This window comes from Gymnoscopelus braueri (genome assembly GCF_963280865.1).
Source record: "Gymnoscopelus braueri genome assembly, chromosome: 10".
NCBI lineage: Eukaryota > Metazoa > Chordata > Actinopteri > Myctophiformes > Myctophidae > Gymnoscopelus > Gymnoscopelus braueri.
This window is the reverse complement of record NC_137611.1, coordinates 52,632,368-52,651,271: the sequence shown is the minus strand read 5'-3', so window position 1 is coordinate 52,651,271 and position 18,904 is coordinate 52,632,368.

Genomic DNA, 18,904 nt, shown 5'->3' with positions numbered 1-18,904 from the left:
CTGCTCCGTGGCTTCTCCTGCGCTGTGCACAACCTGCTCTCTTGGCTGTCACACTCACACTGCCCCTGTGTGCCTGTCTTTTCCTGTTCTCCTGTCTGTCATTCAAGTGGCCCGCGCTCACTTTTGTATTGGGTGGACCACACCCTACTCCGCTCTCATTCGTTTCTCAGACAGCGTGACCTGGGGACATTGGCTGGCTGGAGTGACACGGTCAATGTCATGCAGCCTATCATAGAGTTCAATGTCAAGTGGCTCAGGGACCGTGGGACAATACATGGCCATGTTAAAACATGCAGTGGGAAATTACAAGGAATACATTTAAGATGATGGTGGTTTAAGTGCATTATACAGGTTTTACGCATCAATAAAATAATTCAAAAAAATATTGCACCACTCATTTTTGACCCTGTCACACTAAGGACCCCCTCGAAAATGAAATTATGCCTCTAAAGTGGTGTATCCTTCTAATAAAGGTGTTATATATCTCAGGGGTGTAAATATTTTTCAAAGGGGGGCATATTTGGAAATATGTAAATACTTTAGGGCCGACTGCATATCCTGTCGTGCATGTCCTGTCGAGTACCTGTGGACCACAAAAAGTCACATACATTTGTATATGACTTTTTATGGTCCACAGGTACTCCACAATATGACAGGACATGCAGACAGCCCTAAGGTATTTAAAAATATATATTCAACTACAGTGCAATATCAATTGTCTTTTGTTGGCAGTGTAGTCACATGTAAGCCACCAATCTGTGCTGTGAACAAAACGACAACAGTAATCTGCCTTTCACATGCATACACTTCATTTCTATTATATTTACAGTGCAATATATGGTCTAATTGGCAGTGTAGCCAAGTGCAACCAGGTATGAAAAGGTCTGTATATAAATAATGTATTTTCCCAGGTTAATACCAAAACACTTTGACTGTACTGGCGGGCCATAAATAATACATTTTAGTACAGACTTTGGACATGTCTGCTCTATCTACTTTTCTTCATTATGCTCTCCAGTGTCGAGGACATCAGCCAGCGAGGCTGGACTCGACCACAGGACCACGCTGGTTTCAATACTCCATCAGTCTTCAACCATCCCTGTCCCTCATCGGCTTCAGGTTTTTCCACAGCAGGTTCATCATATTTAATTGAATACACAGGACCACAATGGAAACAAAATATGTGTTGTCCTTTTTATAGTCATCCGACCAAGTGGAGCTTACTATGTCACCGTGCTCAGGTTGTGTGTCTGTCTGTGTGTCTGTGTTCATGCTCTCATTAGCTCGCGCCCCCATGTGACTCACATGCGTGCACTGCCTGTAAGCAGCCACCCGAGTGCGCCAGAGAATTTAGACAATGCTCTCATTACAATGCACAACAGCCTGCAAAACACACACAAAAAAACACACACACACACACACACACACACACACACACACACACACACACACACACACACACACACACACACACACACACACACACACACACACACACACACACACACACACACACACAATGTCAATGTTCTCTCCCATCACGGTGAAATAACACAGATTACAAGTCCGTAAATACACAATATTTTCGAGCTGCGTTCGCTTCCAGCGTTCGCGCGTCTTACTTGTTATAGTCATTGTACAATCTTACCTCTATTTGCAAACTGTTAATAAAGTATGTCAATCAATCAATCAATCAGCTCTCTTGTACAAGGCACAGTGGTATGTGGGACTTCAGAGCAGAGCATGGAGGAAGGCGAGCCAGGTTCACCTCAGACTTGAAAGTGAGATTCTCGTCCTTCCTCGCCATTTTGCTCAGCAAATTAGAAAGGACGACATGCACTGAAGACTTGTGACTCTGTCCATACAAACAGGTGAATTGCTCCAACTGCCTCTGCACCTCAGGCTTGAAACTGTCACTGAGAGCTGATGAATGCCTTGTGAAACCTAGGGTACTTTAACAGCTTTTTCAAGGGCTCCAGGTTCCCTTTCACTTTTGTGGCACAGTATAGTCCTTTACTATAGAAATTTCCACAAGCTCAGAAAGGTTGAGAAGTTTTCGATCCGGATAATGTACAACTCTGTGTGTGTGTGTGTGTGTGTGTGTGTGTGTGTGTGTGTGTGTGTGTGTGTGTGTGTGTGTGTGTGTGTGTGTGTGTGTGTGTGTGTGTGTGCGTGCGTGCGTGCGTGCGTGCGTGCGTGCGTGCGTGCGTGCGTCTGTGTGTGTGTGTGTGTGTGTGTGTGTGTGTGTGTGTGTGTGTGTGTGTGTGTGTGTGTGTTTGTTCATGTTTGTACGCATGCATATCTTCCAAGCCAGGGGTGTCCACACTTTTTTCAAAGGATCACATTTGAAAATTTGAGAGGGGCTGACATTATCTCCTGTCATACTGTACCTTTGCCTTTGGACCATAACAAAGTCACATACAAATGCATTGCATAACAACAATCATATTAAACTACAGTGCAACATGTAGCACTAGCATATGCGTATCTGTGCTGTGTGAACAAAACTATAACAATTCACATGCATACTCTGCATTGCTATTATATTTACAATCCAATAAATTGTATTTTGTTCAAATGGTATAGTGTAGCCAAATGCAACCAGGTGTGGGAAAAGTCTCTCTACAAGAATCTAAATTAAATGTAATAACATTGAGAATTAAAACAACACAAGGAACAAGCAGTTAGGAATCTTTTCAAATTCTACTGAAGAATCGCATATCTTCCCAGCATAGACGCCGATACTGCGGGGGCTTCGGGGCTGAAGCCCCCACCCGAAATGATCAGCCCCCACATCAATCTCAGATGTCGGGGCTTAAACTTACAGTACCATTACCATTACTAAAGCGGGGCGCAGCTCTGAAGGGGCAAATGCATGGCCGCGAGAGAGCCTGCAACGCGCTGTTAAAGGGACATTTCGCCGATTTTGCAACCAGATCTTATTTTAATGAAGTTTAGGACTCAAGAAACAAGCTCCTGTTTTTTTTTTGGTGTATAATCTGTGTTTTTAGATATCTAGTAATCTTCAAAGATCTCGTGACGTTATTTACGTCACGACGGCATGGTCTCATTCCTTTCCGCACTACATGTTGTCTCGACGCGTCTCAGTCAGATCAGCTCCAAAGACAGCCCCAAGGGGTGTCCCCAATATTTGGTCCAACCTTGAACTGTCTTGGACTCCACCCCATAGAGTTGAGGCAGCGGCGGCATGCTTTGGTTTGGTTCGGATCGGGGGGGGGGGTCGCTCATCATTCGAATGCCAAAACTCAGAAGACAGTTGACTGGCAGTAAATGACTGGCTGGTGGCTGCTATTTATGTTATCAAATCACTGCATAATGTTATATCATTGCCCTAAATGGCGAGATATTGACAAGGGAAGGATGATTAAAAATCATTATGTCTGTATTAGCCTTGATGTCTGTATAAGAAATGACTTTGTACGGGTGGAAAACTTTAGTTAAATTTGCAGAGTGACGCATTACTTTACCTGAGTTACATCTTCTGATAGTTGTACTTGAATGTTGACAATAATAATCCTGTTTAGTGTTTCATAAGCGCAAGCGTGAAAGAATCCAAATACAGCGTGGAGCGACGGTAAACAAACACTGTTGAAAGGCTAGGATCACAAACAATACCAAGGATTCGACAGTTATGTCGCTACTATGCTACACGGAAGTAGAACGGCATAAAGATACCAAGGATTTGTCAGTGATGTGACATCACTAACGAATCCTTGGACATGAAGGATGAGATGGACGCATCTGATTTCCAGTGTTGCCAGATATTGTGAAAGAAATAAGAAACCAGGTCTATGAAAACAAGCACAAAAGAAGATAACTAGGCCAAGAGCACTTTAAACCTAGACATGGGATATTATATAATTGAAAATTGCCGATCTACAAGCTTGTTACCCATTGTGAGCTTGTAGATCTGCTATTTTCCAAAAAATCGTGAGGGGAAAAAGTGCAAAATGTGGAATATTTTTTAATCGTTTTAACAACACATATTTGGTAGGGGCTCCCTGGCACAAATTATAATTTCAGATGGGGGTCTGTGGAAAAATACATGAACATGTTTGAGAACCACTGGTTTAAACAACAATCAAAACATTTGGATACAAGCCCAAATATCAACTACATTTTAGAAAGAAGCCGCTTATAATAAGTAGACATGGCAACACTGTAGAACATGTACACATGTTGTGTGTTGTTGTTGAAGATCACACCCACATGCAGCCTCCACTCCCCCCACAAGGAGGGGCAGTGCACCAAAGCATTATCGTCATTGTAGTATTGCAGCAGTCCAGTCAAACCCTAGTCAAACACACACATTTCATTATTTTTCTGGCCATAGGGTGCACATTTTAAATTGTTCTACTGTAATCTACTACAAATACTATTAACATTGAGTGATTGCAGTTTCTTCCAGGGGTGAAATGCTCCTTTAACACCTAAAACAATAGCCCAGACAGTCGCGGATGGGGGGGGGGGGGGGCTAGTGGGGGTCGAGTTTAGCCCCCGCAACCGCGCACATAAATCGGCGCGCTTCCCAGGTTAATTGACCTGTCTGATCGATCAACTTGGTGTGTGTAGGCTATCGCCGAGGGAATGATGTGTCGAGTGGGACGTTGGTCAGATCGGTCGTTGTCCAGATACACTACAGTAGCCTATAATCTATAAATCAACAAATCTCTGTATCTTTCTGTCTTGTCTGTCTGTCTGTCTGTCTGTCTGTCTGTCTGTCTGTCTGTCTGTCTGTCTGTCCCTTGAATGCCCTGCACTAAGTAGCCTATACTCTGACAACTGGTACAACGGGTGCAACAGCTATACTCGACTCAAGGGTGTCGGGTGCTGTATCCGGTCGGATCAGCAGTTCTCTGAAAACATCTTTAAACTCCCCATTGAGATCCCTGACGTAATTAATATGACTAGGTTTGGGCCGCTTTCGCGGCCCTCACATCTAGATGTTAAAAAATAAATAAGAATCCCTCCCCTCTCCCCCCTTCTCTTCTCTCCTCCTCTCTTCTCACCCCTCCCCTCTCCTCCCCTCTCATCTTATCCCCCTTGTCTCCTCTCCTCTCCTCTCCTCCCCTTCTCTCCTCTCCTCTCCTCCCCTCCCCTCCTCTCATCCCCTCTCCTCTCCTCTCCTCTCCTCACCCCTCCCCTTCTCCTCTCCTCTCCTCCCCTTCTCTTCTCCTCACCCCTCCCCTCTCTTCCCCCTTCTACTCCCCTCTCCTCTCCTCCACTCCCCTCCCCACTCCTCTCCTCTCCTCTCCTCTCCTCTCCTCTCCTCTCCTCTCCTCTCCTCTCCTCTCCTCTCCTCTCCTCTCCTCTCCTCTCCTCACTCCTCTCCTCTCCTCTCCTCTCCTCTCCTCACTCCTCTCCTCTCCTCTCCCCTCCCTCCTCTCCTCTCCTCTCCTCTCCTCTCCTCTCCTCTCCTCTCCTCTCCTCTCCTCTCCTCTCCTCTCCTCTCCTCTTCTCAGTCAAGCCGAGAGTTTGATCACTGATCAAAATGGGGTAAGAAGCCTAAATAATAGCCAGAGCTCTGATAAATAGTCTGTGGCAAGTTTGGAGGCAAGTGGAGTGATCCTGTGCTGACCAACCCCAGATGTACTTTGGAGGCCTTGTCAATTATAGTAGTAAGATGTCTGCATGTCTGTCTGTGTCCCTTTTGTGCCCATATATGGAGATCCTAGATGTCATCAATATGATGTCATAGTGCTGACATCAGATGTAATTGTCCTTTTAAATGTCATGATTGTATTTTCCAACACAACACCATTCAGGAGCTTCTGGAAACAAATTGACCTGCCTTCTAACAACCTCTTCTGTAAATTAGTTGCACTGATTCACAAAATGGTGCTGGTGTGTGAAATGTTTCACTGGACGATACATCTGAAAGGAGGACACAGGCATTCCTACCCATCTGCTGTGGTAGTCGGACACAAGGTGTACTCATTTGAAGGATACGGTTACAAGAACAACAGTGATCAGATTGATGTCCACATGTTCAACACAGTGTCTTTACGCTGGAGGAAGTTGCCCCCAGGGACAGATGGAAGAGGAGACCATCACCTTGAGGTTCCCTGCGTGCGCTGGGCCACACAGCTGTTCTGGTAGAAGATATTGTCTACATCTGGGGGGGATATCCTGACTGCAACGTGCTTTATTCATTTGATGTTGACAACCACCGATGGTCCAAACCCAATATGTCTGGTACTGTTCCAGAGGGGAGGAGCCACCACTCAGCCTGTGTCTTGGAGAAGGTCATGTATATCTATGGAGGAGACACCCAGCTGACTGGACGCACTAATGACATCTACAAGTTGGACATCACCACAATGGTCTGGTCTTTAATTAACACCACAGGAACTCCATCACCTGTTTCATCACATCACTCTGCCAACATCATCGGGACAAAGATGTTTGTAAGTAAGTAAGTAAGTAAGTAAATTTTATTTATATAGCACTTCTCACAGAGATGGCTCACAAAGTGCTTCACATACATAGAGATTAAAAACAAACCAGGGTATTAAAATAAGTAGAGCAGTAAAAGGCCTGTACAATAAACTCAAGTATACAGCAAATAATGATACAACATATACAATCAAGTAACATTTGTAAAAGCTTGTTCAAATAATAGCGTTTTAAGATTGTGTTTAAAAATGTCAACAGAAAGTGCAGTTCTCAAGGCAAATGGAAGAGCATTCCACAGCTTGGCAGCTACAGCCCGAAAGGCTCTGTCACCTTTTGTAACTAGATTAGTGTTGGGCACTATTAACAGACCCTCTTCAGCAGACCTAAGGGCCCTCCCTGGCACATAACGTGGGACCAGGTCGGTTATGTATTTCGGGGCCTGATCATGCAAAGCTCTGTAGGTGAGCACCAGGACCTTGAAATGGACCCTAAAGTGTACAGGAAGCCAGTGTAATGAGGCCAGGACTGTGGTGATGTTTGTATATGGGGGCTTTCCGGACCAGGACAACAATATCATCAGAGTGTTTGACACAGAGACCAACTGCTGGCTGAACACGCCTTCTGCACAGCTTCTCCCAGAAGGATGCTGGGCTCATTCAGCCGTTGCCTACAATGGAGAGCTCTACATATTGGGTGTAAACAACTCAAACCAGCACTTCAATTATCTGTGGACATTCAATCCACAGACCTGCTCATGGAGGAAGGTTGAGCCCAAAGGGAAAGCCCCGTGTGGGATGTATTTGATGGCTTGTTGCATGGTGGGAGATCGTATCATCCTCTTTGGAAAATACCACACACCTGATGACCCTTAGATTTAAGTCCAACACTGAAGACACTATGCAAGCTAGCAGTTATTCAGTACGGTGTGGAGCAGTCTGAACTAACACATGACATCAGGTGGGAACTGGCTGTCATTACTGCCAACAAAAGAAGAGACAGACGGTGATCCCACTATAAATAAATAAACAAATAAACAAATGCATTAATAAATAAATAAACAACGGGGTCCAAGCATAATATAAGAAGATTATGACATGATGAATAATGACACACAGACAAGGCAGCTTCATACCATATTGTTCACTACTTTACTTCTGTATCCTTCTCAAGACAATACAATATACCTTTCCTCAATAGGGCCCCCTAGGCTACAGGTAAGTGCACCTAGTGTTACACCAGATCACATACAGTATATCACATCCTCCCTTTTCTCAAGAGAAGAACATCACTAAATTCAAAAACTTCAGAATCAAAATATCTGTGCAATATGAGATGTAACAGCATGGCATATGAAAAATATAGAACATGTCTGGAAAAGACTGGCAAAAATATGAAATTCAAATAGTAAATGGCAAATCTTTTTGTTATTCTTTTCAACACAAGTGATAGCAAGCAATCACTGGCACATTCTTAATCAAACAACACTTCTTCACTGGTACACATTATTATCAACATGTCGTTTTTTGTCAACATTGTCATTGTCAACAATGACAATGTTAAATCACATAGCAAAGCTACCAAAGTGTACTCTGTTTTCAAGTCTCTAAGTCACACAGTCCTTGAGCCATATTGGCTTGCTTCTCACCCTCTGAGGTCTGCCCTGGGTATCATCATTTGGCTGTGGTTGTGCTCTTACTGAGGGCCCAGGTACAGGGAGTGAGTTATCAACTGGTGGGACAGGTTGGGTGATGTCACCTGGAACAGCGCTGTCAGGGAAGAGTGACAGGTGGATTGCATTCCACTTTCTTCCATCCTCAAGGATGTATGTGCTCTGTCCAGTCTTTTTCATTATCTTTGTAGGCTTTCCGAATTTCGGATCTCCTTTCTTCACATGTAGTGGATTTCTGACACAGACCATGTCCCCCTGTTTGAAGGACGACTGCTTGGCCCGACGTCGCTCATCGGTATATTCCTTTGACTTCTGTTGATTAGCGAGGACGCGTGCACGCACCTCCGTGTCCGCGGGAGGCGGGGTCGATTCCACCAACACACTGTTCAGCTTGGTGCGCATCTTGCGTCCATGCAGGAGCTCGAATGGTGAAACACCAGTAGTTGCATGTGGCGTTGCTCTGTAGTTCTGCAGAAAGTCCAGCACGTAACGTTTCCATGGTCTCTGTTCCTGATTAGCGCTCTCAATACAGTCCTTAAGCACACGGTTAAAGCGCTCCACGGCCCCGTTTGCTTGCGGATAGTAAACAGAAGCTCTGCTGTGCGTAATGTCCCTCTCTTTCAGGAACGTGGCAAAAGCAGCAGCAGTAAATTGGGCCCCGTTGTCGCTGACTATGTCCAAGCAATTTCCATGTTTGCTAAACACAGTAGCCAGAAACTTGAATCACAGCATGTGTAGTAATGGTTGGTGTAAAAGCGACCTCAGGCCACTTACTGTAATAATCCACCAAAGTGATTGCGTAACGGCAGTCCATAGGCGCTGTTTCGAACGGTCCACAGATATCAATCCCCAGTTTCTGCCACGGTCCATCTGGAAACGGAACCGGCTGCAGTGGGGCAACGTGTGTCTTTATAGTTTTGTCCGTCAGCTCAGCTGGCATGTGAGGCAGGAAGAGATGGCAGCTTGGACACAGGCATCCATGCCTGGCCACCAGTAGAGATCACGTAGGCGCTGTTTAGTGCGCTCTATTCCCTGGTGACTTTCATGGGCCAATGCAACGATAGACTGTCGGAGTGCGACAGGTACAATGAGGCGATACGGGCCTCGGTAAACAAGCTCGTTGTGTACTGACAGTTCATCTCTGATCGAGTAGTATGGGGCCAGCTGGGAATGAAGAGCTTTCTTAGCTGAGGGCCATCCATTTTGTATTTGTGTTTTGATCGCGCGCAGCTCTGGGCACACAACACATGCAGCGGTAAAGTCAGATGCAGAGATAGCATGTAGATCAGTTGTTATGTAGGCGACTAGATCCGGTTCAGGTTCCTCATCCCCACAGTAGGGCAAGGGGAGACGAGATAAGCAGTCGGCGGTCACGTTCTGTGCTCCTGGGCGATAACGTCATAGTTGAAACACAGCAAACGAGCCGACCATCTCGCTATGCGCATGCCAGCGCGTCCTAGACCCTTTGTAGCGAGGAGAGTGGTAAGAGCCTGGTGATCTGTGCGTAAAATGAAGTGTGTGCCCCAGAGGAAGGTTCTCCACCTCTCCGCAGCCCACAAGCACGCCAGAGCTTATTTTTCCACTATGGAGTATTTTCGCTCTGTGGCTGTGAGAGACCGCGAGGCAAAAGCGACTGTGCGCTCTGTTTGATCAGGGTGAATTTGGGCAAGAGCAGCACCCAGCCCGTAGTCGGAAGCATCCGTGGAGACTACGGTTGGCAGAGCTGGGTCAAACATGGCTAAAGCAGAACTGTTTACAATTAGTTTCTTGACCTGCTCAAATGCTTGTTGGGCAGCATCAGTCTATTCAAAGTCCTGTTCGCCCCTCAGACACGCGCGCATTCCCTCAACAAGGGCTGCAAGAACGGCTCTCAGATGGCGGTTGTGGGACTCAACATCTTTTCCATAGAAAATCAAGTCATCCAAGTAAGCCTGTAAGCCAGGCATGCCCTTCAGAATTGTTGCCATCATTTTTTGAAAAGCAGAAGGAGCCGATGCCAGCCCGTATGGCACACGGCGGAATCTGAATAATCCTTCGTGCGTAATGAACGCTGTCAAATCACGGCTGTCTTCGTGGAGAGGCACTTGGTAATACGCATTGGCGAGGTCTATTGTGGAGAATAGTTTAGACCACCGTAGTTCAGAAAACAGGTCCTCCATGTGAGGACTGAGGATGAAAACTAGCATCTTTGCTAATTCCGGTGTATTTACGTCTTGACGTTCATTAATATGCATTGTCCTGTCCAAATAAACAAATGAATGAATGAAAAAGGAAGAGGGTAACAGTCAATGACAATGCCCTTGTTAGGCTCACGTAGATCAACACACATCCGTATGCTGCCGTTTTTCTTCTGTGTCACTACAATGGGTGAAACCCAGGGAGATGCATCAATCTTTTCAATGACACTGAGTGTCTGTAAGCGATCCAATTCTTTGGTCACGGCTTCTTTGACAGAGTAGGGGAGTCTGCGCAATTTTTGTTGTACAGGAGTAACTCCATCTTTCACTTTTACGCGGTGCACAACATCATCAGTGTAGGAGGTGCGGTAACTGTGGTTGCTACCTGGCAGACAGGAGCGCTCGGGAGAGGCATGTTTTTGGTAATTACCTTGTTGCCGACGACACGTAGATTGAGTGCCATAAACAAATCCATGTCCAGTAAAGGTGTCCCTGCTTTGACAACGTAGAGTTGGGCATGCACCGCGGTGCCATCATGGAGCACAGTAGCTGGCAGACATCCAAGAGACTGTATTTTGGATTTAGAGTAGGTCAACAGCTGAGCAGGTGGTGCAACGAGAGAGGTGCAGTTGAAGTGGTCATGGTACATTTAACGGGGTATAATGGAGGCAGATGAGCCAGTGTCCACCACTAGGTCGACGTTGTAAGGAGCGGACTCTTTCGTATGTATTGTGACTCGGCACATGATTCTGTCCTTTCGCTCTGACTCATCCTGTAAATAAAGGACTGTAAGTTCTGGAAGCTCACTCTCAACCTCCTGAACTGTCTTCTTTTTGGAGGAGCGGCATACCCGTGCGTAATGCCCTTTTTTGTTACACAGTTTACATGTCACCTTCGCTGCAGGGCATCCTGGAGAATTAGCGAGGTGATCACCGGATCCACACCGGTAGCAGGAGGAGCGGCTCGTTTTTGTCCTTTATAGTCTGGTTTCCCCTCACGTCCTTTCTGTGCACGGAATGGTTTTGATTTTACTGCCTGTACTGGCATTGATGGGTTGGCATGGAGAGACTGAGCATGCGCCATTGTAGATTCAATTTGGCATGAAAGCGTAATGGCCTTATCCACTGTAAGAACACCATCAGTTTGCATTAAGAGTCTTTCCCTAACTCTTGGGCACGATGCTTTCTCTATCAGTTGATCTCTCAGCATTTCGTTAGCTCTGTCACCGAAATCACATGTTACAAGCAGTTCACGTAGTGCAGAAACATAATCTGTAACCGATTCTTGTTACAGCCGCAGCATAAGTATCACCTGTCTCAGGAATACTGTAGAAAATCCTTTGGCCTTCTGCGCCGAGGCAGTGGAGTAGAGTAGCATTCTTTTGTTTGTCCGGCCAGGCGTCTCCTTCCGCATGTATGACAAGCAAGTAATTGTCGAAAATCTTCATCCACGTATCAAATGGAAAGGAAGGTTGACCAGGGCAGGGCAGGAATAGTGCAGGTAGATGTATAGTCTCTCCATATACATTTTGCTACTTTGGGTTTGAACTGGTGGGGTGGGAGCGGCTAGCTTTGGAAGATCTCTTGTCTTGTCTGTCTGCATGGATGTATTTTGTTGTATTGTTTGTGTATTTTATGCCTTGTTCATTTGCGCTAAGGACCCCCCGAAAATGAGATGATGCATATAAAGGGGTTTATCCTTCTAATAAAGGTACTATATATCTCAGGGGCTATTTTTCAAAGGGAGGCATATTTGAAAATACGTAAATACCTTAGGGCCGACTGCATGTCCTGTCGTATTGTAGAGATCCTGTGGACCATAAAAAGTCACATACAAATACATCACATTTAGAAATATATACTACAGTGCAATATCAATGGCCTTTTGTTGGCAGTGTAGTCACATGTAAGCCACTAAACAGTGCTGTGAACAAAACGACAAAAAGAATCTGCCTTTCACATGCATACACTTCATTTCTATTATATTTACAGTGCAATATATGGTCTAATTGGCAATGTAGCCAAATGCAACTGCAGGTATGAAAAGGACTGTAGACAGTGGTGGAAAGTAACTAAGTACATTTATGTAAGTACTGTACTTAAGTACAATTTTGAGGTATTTGTACTTTACTTATAGAGTTTTTCCTATTTCCAATACTTTTACTTCTACTCACTACATCTCAGAGGCAAATATTGTACGTTTACTCTACTACAATTATTTGAAAACTTCAGTTACTAGTTACTTTGCAGATATACGATACGATACGATAATACTTTATTGTCAGTTCACACTGATATTTGTCTTGCGACCCAGCAGCCATGTATGCAAATACAAATACAAGTTACAATGAAATGTCACAGGTACGAGTACACCGTTACAAAACAAGGCACGCTTGGTCGCAGTGCAGCCGGTGTGCGCTTTAAGTACATATTGATACCAATACTTTTGTACTTTTACTCAAGTAAATTTTGAATTCCGGACTTTTACTTTTCTACATTGCAGTATTGATACTTTTACTGAAGTAAAACATTTGAGTACTTTTTCCACCACTGTCTGTAGATAAATAATGTGTTTTCCCAGGTTCATTCCAAAACACTTTGCCTGTACTGGCGGGCCATAAATAATACATTTTAGTACGGACTTTGGACATGTCTGCTCTATCTCCTCTTCTTCATTATGCTCTCCAGTGTCGAGGAGATCAGCCAGCGAGGCTGGACTCGACCGCAGGACCACGCTGGTTTCAATACTCCATCCCTGTCCCCATATTCAGGTTTTTCCACAGCAGGTTCATCATATTTAATTGAATACACAGGACCACAATGGAAACAAAATTTGTGTTGTCCTTTTAATAGTCATTGTACAATCTTACCTCTATTTGCAAACTGTTATAAAGTATGTCAATCAATCAATCAATCAATCAGCTATCTTGTACAAGGCAACACAGTGGTATGTTGGATGTGGGACTTCAGAGCAGAGCATGGGGGAAGGCGAGCCAGGTTCACCTCAGACTTGAAAGTGAGATTCTCGTCCTTCCTCACCATTTTGCTCAGCAAATTAGAAAGGACGACATGCACTGAAGACTTGTGACTCTGTCCATACAAACAGGTGAATTGCTCCAACTGCCTCAGCGCCTCAGGCTTGACAGTACTGTCATCACAGAGAGCTGACTAAATGCCTTGTGAAACCTGGGGTTCTTGAACAGCTTTTTTCAAGGACCCCGGCATCCCTTTCACGTTTGAAGAGTGGCACAGTATAGGAATTTCCACAAGCTCAGAAAGGTTGACAAGTTGTAGATCCAGATAATAACTTAAGATGTACAAGTTTGTGTGTTTGTGCGTGTGTGTGTGTGTGTGTGTGTGTGTGTGTGTGTGTGTGTGTGTGTGTGTGTGTGTGTGTGTGTGTGTGTGTTTGTGTGTGTGCGTGTGCGTGTGCGTGTGTGTACGCATGCATATCTTCCAAGCCAGGGGTGTTTCAAAGGATCACATTTGAAAATATGAAAATAGCTTAGGGCTGACATTATCTCCTGTCATACTGTACCTTTGGACCATAACAAAGTCACATACAAATGCATCGCATCACAACAATCATATTTTACAATCCAATAAATTGTATTTTGTTCAAATGGCATAGTGTAGCCAAATGCAACCAGGTGTGGGAAAGGTCTCTCTACAATAATCTAAATTAAATGTAATAACATTGAGAATGAAAACAACACAAGGAACAAGCAGTTAGGAATCCTTACAAATTCTACTGAAGAATCGCCTACCTTCCCAGCATAGACGCCGATACAGTGGGGGCTTCGAAATGATCAGCCTTCACATCAATCTCAGATGTCGGGGCTCAAACTTACAGTACCATTACCATTACCATTACCATTACTAAAGCGGGGCGCAGCTCTGAAGGTGCAAATGCGTGCCCGCGAGAGAGCAACGAGGGCAACGCGCTGTTAACACCTAGAACAAGGGGCGGGGCTAGTGGGGGCTAGTGAGGGTCGAGTTGAGGCCCCGTGGCCGCGCACATAAATCGGCTCGCCTGCTTCCCAGGTTAATCAACCTGTCTGACCGATCAACTTGGTGTGTGTAGGCTATCGCCAAGGGAATGACGTATCGAGTCGGACGTTGGTCAGATCGGTCGTTGTCCAGATACACTACAGTACCCTATCTATAAATCAACAAATCTCTGTATCTTTCTGTCTGTCTGTCTGTCTGTCTGTCTGTCTGTCTGTCTGTCTGTCTGTCTGTCTGTCTGTCTGTCTGTCTGTCTGTCTGTCTGTCTGTCTGTCTGTCTGTCTGTCTGTCTGTCTGTCTGTCTGTCTGTCTGTCTGTCTGTCTGTCTGTCTGTCTGTCTGTCTGTCTGTCTGTCTGTCTGTCCCTTGAATGCCCTGCACTAAGTAGGCTACTCTGACAACTGGTACAGCGGGTGAACAGCTATACTCGACTCGAGGGTGTCGGGTGCTGTATCCGGTCGGATCAGCAGTTCTCCAAAAATATCTTTAAATCCACATCGAGATCCCTGACGTCATTAATATGATGTCTGTATGTCTGTCTGTGTCCCTTTTGTGCCCATATATGGAGATCCCAGATGTCATCAATATGATGTCATAGTGCTGATGTGACGTTACATCAGATGTAATTGTCCTTTTAAATGTCGTTACTGTATTTTCCAACACAACACCAGTCAGGAACTTTTGGAAACAACTTGCCCTACCTACCTTCTAACGACCTCTCTTTTAATTAGTTGCTCTGATTCACAGTGGAGCTGGTGTGTGAAATGTTTCACTGGACGATACATCTGAAAGGAAGACATAGGCATTCCTCCCCAGCTGCTGTGGTAGTCGGACACAAGCTGTACTCATTTGAAGATTGCGGTAACAAGAGCAACAGTGATCAGATTGAAGTCCACATTTTCAACACAGTGTCTCTACGCTGGAGGAAGTTACCCCCATGGACAAATGGAAGAGGAGAACATGACCTTGAGGTTCCCTGCGCACGCTGGGGCCACACAGCTGTTCTGGTAGAAGATATTGCCTACATCTGGGGGGGGTTTCCTTACTGCAATGTGCTTTATTCATTTGATGTTGACAACCACAGATGGTCCAAACCCAATATTTCTGGTACTGTTCCAGAGGAGAGGTACCACCACTCAGCCTGTGTCTTGAGGAAGGCCATGTATATTCATGGAGGAAACACCCAGCTGCCTGGAGGCACTAATGACATCTACAAGTTGGACATCACCACAATGGTCTGGTCTTTAATTAACACCACAGGCACTCCACCACCTGTTTCATCAGCACACTCTGCCACCATCATCGGGACAAAGATGTTTGTATTTGATGGCTACGGGGACCAGGACAAAAAAGTCAGAACGTTTGACACAGAGACCAACTGCTGGCTGAGCATGCCTTCTACACAGCTTCTTCCGGAAGGACGCTGGAATCATTCAGCCTTTGTCTACAATGGAGAGCTGTACATATTTGGTGGCTACAACTCAAACCAGACCTTCAATGATCCGTGGAAATTCAATCCACAGACCTGCTCATGGAAGAATATTGAGCCCAAAGGGAAAACTGATAGGACGTCTTGGATGACTTGTTGCATGGTGGGAGATCGTATCATCCTCTTTGGAGGATGCAACACACCTCATGACCTGTATATCTTAGATTTAAGTCCAACGCTGAAGACACTATGCAAGCTAGCAGTTATTCAGTACGGTGTGGAGCAGTCTGAACTCCCACATGACATCAGGTGGGAACTGGCTGTCATGACTGCCAACAAAAAAAAGATACAAAAACGGTGATCCCACTATAAATAAATAAACAAATAAACAAATGCATGAATTAATAAATAAACAAAGGGGTCCAAGCATAATATAAGAAGATTATGACATGATGATGAAGAGAAAGATGATGGCTTTCAGGAGAAAATGCAGATGAAAAAGAAACATAAAAACATAAGGTGGGCTGGCAGAGGGAGAGTAGCACCCAGGATTACAGTTTAGGCAATTGGCACTGGGTGAAGAAATGGGTTACAAAAATCGCAGGATAACATTTAAAAAACAAAACAAAACATAATGTGGTTCACAGTGTCATGTGTAGACCAAGGACCAGTAGAGATTATACCCAGAGCTCAGTGGCTGATGTGGGAAGACAGATTCTCTGCTGGAACTGTTACCTCCATGACCCTCTGGATAAGTGGATGAAGATGGATGGATGGATGGATGGATGGATGGATGGGTGGATGGGTGGATGGGTGGATGGGTGGATGGATAGATGGATGGGTGCATGGATGGATTCACCACATTAAGACTAGACAGACAGACAGACAGACAGACAGACAGACAGACAGACAGACAGACAGACAGACAGACAGACAGACAGAATACTCTCACTTGGCAGGACATACAAACATTATTAGACATTGCTCTTCTGCATTATCGCGGAGCAGTGCTACGATCTTTCAATTTATGATAAAAGCGTGAAAATTAGCATGAGCAGTCTCCATGTAGCCTGGTAAACCCTCCCTCCAGAAATCTCATTTGTATTTTATTTCAGGAGTGAGTCTGGCCTGCAGACCTATATGGGCAATTTGGCTGTGGGCTGGAGCTGGGCGGGAGTAATGTAGCTTTGATGTCCAAGTGGCCCTTTGATGTCCAATTAAGCCACTTTAGGCTGCAGTGATTATCACCAGGAGTAATTGGTTTGTCTTTGATGTTAAAGCTTTCATGACATTCACTTTTACACCACATTCAAAGTCTTTGTCCTGGTCCTTCAAAAGTGTACAAAAAGTTTTAAGTGAAAATTCCATTCCAGTGATCCATGGCAGGTGTTTTTCTCTCACATTTCTAAAGCCTTTTCAACTGCAATGAAAAAAGAAATCTTTGCCTGCGGGTGTCGCTGGTGAGGGATTTTGCCTGTCAATCATCGCCTCTGCTCCGCCCCCCCCCAAAGGAAAGGATAGGGGAGGGGAGGGGCGAGGAGGAGAGTGGGCGGGATTAATCGACTGTGACCTCACTGTCGAAGGGCCAAGCTCAGATTACTTTTCAGCCTAATTATTCAGAAAACCCCAGACCACAGAAAATCCACTGAATGTTCTAAGTTCAGGTTTTTTGGGTGTAATTGAGGTCATAAAACCCCAAATAAAACATTGAAAATAAAAAAAGTGAAAATGAATGTCATGATACCTTTAATGAGCAGCTTGTATGAAAGGTGTATTGATTAATGACGTGTGAACCACTCGGGTTCCACCTGATTGGCCTACCCCCGCTGTCAATCACAAAACAATGAGCGAGGACGCTGATTGGCTCGGTTATTTGGTAATGCAATAGAAACGCCCATACAAGCCTTCATGCCAGACTCACTCCTGGAATCAAATGGAAATGAGATTTCCGGAGGGAGGGTTTACCAGGCTAGTCTCCATGGGTCACTTGACAAGAAATTTGTCTGAGCCATTTGTAATTTCAAGATGGCGGCCATTTTTCAAGATGGCCGACACCTTAGTAATTGTAATTGTAATTGTAATTGTATCCTTGCTCTGTAAAGCACTTTGAGCTGCATTTCATGTCATGAAAGGTGCTATACAAATAAAGTTTATTATTATTATTATTATTATTATTAGTGGGCAGTTAAGTGATATGATGGTTTATTTGGTGATACAAGCATGAAAATTGGCATGAATAGTCTCTGTGGGTCACTTGACAATAGGCCACCCACAGCTACTTGAAATTTCCATTTGTCAAGATGGCCAACACTTTATAGGCTGGGCTAGGTTTATTTGGTGATACAAGCATTACATTTGGCTTGAGCAGTCTTTAAGGGTAGCTTGACAAGAAAACACTCCCAGCCACTTGAAATTTCTATTTTCAAGATGGCCGACCCCTGGATCCTCAAAAGATAAATTTTCTCATCGAAATGTATGTTTTTTTTTCATTAAGGACGATTATACGATTATTATTATTATTATGCTAAAGAACAACTTTTAACATATCACAATACAGTTGTGTTGATTTGTTGATCATAGATAGATTAGATAAGAGTGAATATCTGCACTACCAGGGCACACTGGTGATATATCACTGCTGTTAAACTCAGAGTGGGGTTCAATGTCAGCTAATTGAATGTTAGTATCCCAAATGCTGTCTAATTTACCCCAAAACAGTTAGATAGCCGCACCTGAATTGACAGGTTAGGTTGTGCCAGCGCGGGAGAGCCGAGCCAAGGTTAATGGGGTTTAGTTAACCGGATGGTGTACAGATCGCACAGGATTTAAATGGCATTGGATGAACGATCGGACTAAGTGTAGGGTTAAGGCACGAACTTAGTTGTATCCCATACATCAAAGTGCTTGGTAAAAGGTGGTAAAAGGATAAACCCTCGGCCTCTGTCTATGCTGCAGACATGGCAGAAGCCATCAAAACAGTTGTGAAAACTAACTGGGACAGATGTTTCATTTGTCAGCAGGTCACCAAGGAAAAACTCATTCAGCTGAGTTTATTCAACAGAGAGCACGATCGTATACTGGTTATGATGATGTGACAAGGTTGAAACGGGGGTTTTCTTATTTTTTGTAATTTCTATTTTATTGGTGCTTAATGTATAATTATTGTGCACTTAAACCATCATCTTGTTATTTTCTGTGTAACATTA